The 2,450-nt window shown below is 48.9% G+C and overlaps 1 non-coding gene across 1 annotated transcript; it reads left to right on the top strand.

Moving 5' to 3' along the window:
- Positions 1 to 2,143: 2,143 nt before the first annotated feature.
- Positions 2,144 to 2,214, top strand: TRNAR-UCU (transfer RNA arginine (anticodon UCU)). Its single transcript has one exon. It is a non-coding gene; the product is annotated as a tRNA-Arg (tRNA).
- Positions 2,215 to 2,450: the final 236 nt, after the last annotated feature.

Raw genomic sequence — 2,450 nt, 5'->3', positions numbered from 1 at the left:
CTGACTTGGAGTACGTTTCATTGGCTCGACTGCTCCAGGGCACTGACTCTAATCGGGCAACAGGGATCCATAGGGTTGAAATCCATAGGGCTGGAATCTATAGGATTGGGATTCGCAGGGTGGGATCCATGAGGTTGGGATCTATAGGGCTGGGACCCATAAGGTTTGGACCCATAGGGTCGAGATCCATACAGCTGAGATAAATACAGTGGAGATCCATAGAGATGAGATGCATAGGACTGGGATCCATAGGATTAGAACCCAAAGGGTGGGATCCATAACGTTGAAGCCCATATGGTTGAGATCCATAGGATTGGGGCCCATGGGGTTAGGATCCATAAGGCTGGGATATATAGGTTTGGGACTCATAATGTTGGGACCCGTAGAGTTCAGATCCATATGGTTGGGATCTATAGGGCTGGAATCTGCAGGATGGGACCTAAAGGGTGGGACCCATAGGGTTGAGACTCATAGGGTGGAACCCATAAGATGGGATCCATAAGGTTGAGATCCATAAAATGTGATCTATAGGGTTGAGACCCATAGGTTTGGGGCATAATATTGGGACCTGTAGGTGGGACCCATAGTATTGGAAGCCATAAGGTGGGCATCCATAGGGCCGGCACCATAAAACTGGGACTCACAGGGTTGGGACCCACAGGGCTGGGAACCATGGGGCTGACAGATTCATGAGCATAGTGGTGTTGACAGGTTTCTGTAGAGCTTCCCCCTGAAGAAAACCATCAACCAGGTTGCTGAGATCCACCTTCACCATCCTCCACCCTCCCTGCCTCCAGCTGACACCCTTCTGAAATCACCAGTAACCTTGCTGTTGTCTAATCAAAGACGCCTCTCAGCCTGATCTCTCTCGACCTCTCAGTCACTCATTCGACAGATATTTATTGATCATCTCCTTCAGCAGATCAGAGAAGGCAGACTGACTTGACTTCCCAAGATCACGCCCAGGACCTGGTCATTGCCAATGGTTGCAAAACACCAAAGCCAAACGAGTTGCCTTTGAGTCGACTCCAATTCGTGGTGACCCCATGTGTGTCAGAGTAGAACTGTGCTTCACAGGGTTTTCAATGGCTTGTTTTTTTTTGGAAGCAGATTGCCAGGTCTTTCTTCCGAGGTTCCTCTAGGTAGACTCAAACCACCAACCTTTCAGTTAACAGCGAGTGCGTTAACCGCTTGCTCCACTCATGGACTCCAAAACCAAACCAGTCTCTGTCAAGTTGATTGCGACTCATGGCAACCCCATTTGTGTCAAAGTAGAACTGCGCTCCATAGGGTTTTCAATGGTTATGATCTTTCAGTAGATCGCCAGGCCTTTCTTCCACCCTACATAACCCTGCTTCGTCCATGCCACTTCCTTCTCTGACCTCTGGCTCTCTCACCTGCTCTAGAACCGTGGCCCCAACCATCCTTTTACCCCTACTGCGTCCCCTGAATGCCTTCCTTCCATCCAGGGTTGTCTACTTGTTCTTCAGTAATCATATCCATCAAGTGTAACTTCCTCTAGAAGGCCTCTCTCTCCTCCCTCCCCTTGAACATCTCGGCCCCCACATCAACTCTTGACAGTCAGAGTTTATGACTCTTCTGTTTCTTTATGGGAGTCCCTGAGTGATGCAAACGATTAAGGCACTCAGCTGCTAATCGAAAGGTTGGAAGTTCGAGTCCACCCAGAGGCACCTCCGAAGAAAGCCCTGGTGATCTTCTTGCAAAATAATCAGCCATTAAAAACCCTATGGAGCCCAGTTCTACTCTGACACATATGGGTTGCCATGAGTGGGCGCTGGCTTGACTGAAACTGGTTTGGTTTGGTTTGGTTTGTTCCCCTTACGACCCAATGTCAGACCATTTCAAATTACCTGTTGATGGACCTGTTTTCCAAAATAAGCCATGTCTTTCCCTGAGGTATCTTTCTCACTCATACCCCAACACCCACCACGCTGCCCCAGGACATGTCTGCTGAATAAGCAGATTAAGATTCCTCACAGCACCTTATAGGGTCACTGGGCTTCTTTGGGGTTTATTGAGTTTCTTAAAAACCAGGGACACGTCGCAGAACTCCCATTTCATAATGGAAGTGTCTAGCTTTCAGCCAAAGATGGAATATTCTGCAATTAACTATCACTTTGAGGCAGTGGTGGTTCTGTGATAGAATTCTCGCCTTCTGTGCGGGAGACCCAGGTTCAATTCCTGGCCAGTGCACCTCATGTGCAGCCACCACCCGTCTGTCAGTGGAGGCTTGTGTGTTGCTAGGATGCTGAGCAGGTTTCAGGGGAGCTTCCAGACTAAGACAAACTAGGAAGAAAGGCCTGGCGGTCTACTTCGGAAAAATCAGCCAGTGAAAACCCTCTGGATCACAACAGAATATTGTCTGATATAGTGCTGGAAGATGAGCCCCCTAGATCGGAAGGCGCTCAAAATACACAGTGGCCACAACC

This window comes from Trichechus manatus, unplaced genomic scaffold, assembly GCF_000243295.1.
Source record: "Trichechus manatus latirostris isolate Lorelei unplaced genomic scaffold, TriManLat1.0 scaffold00134, whole genome shotgun sequence".
NCBI classification, from domain to species: domain Eukaryota; kingdom Metazoa; phylum Chordata; class Mammalia; order Sirenia; family Trichechidae; genus Trichechus; species Trichechus manatus.
The sequence above is the reverse complement of the archived record's forward strand: the minus strand, read 5'-3'. Positions and strand labels throughout refer to the sequence as shown.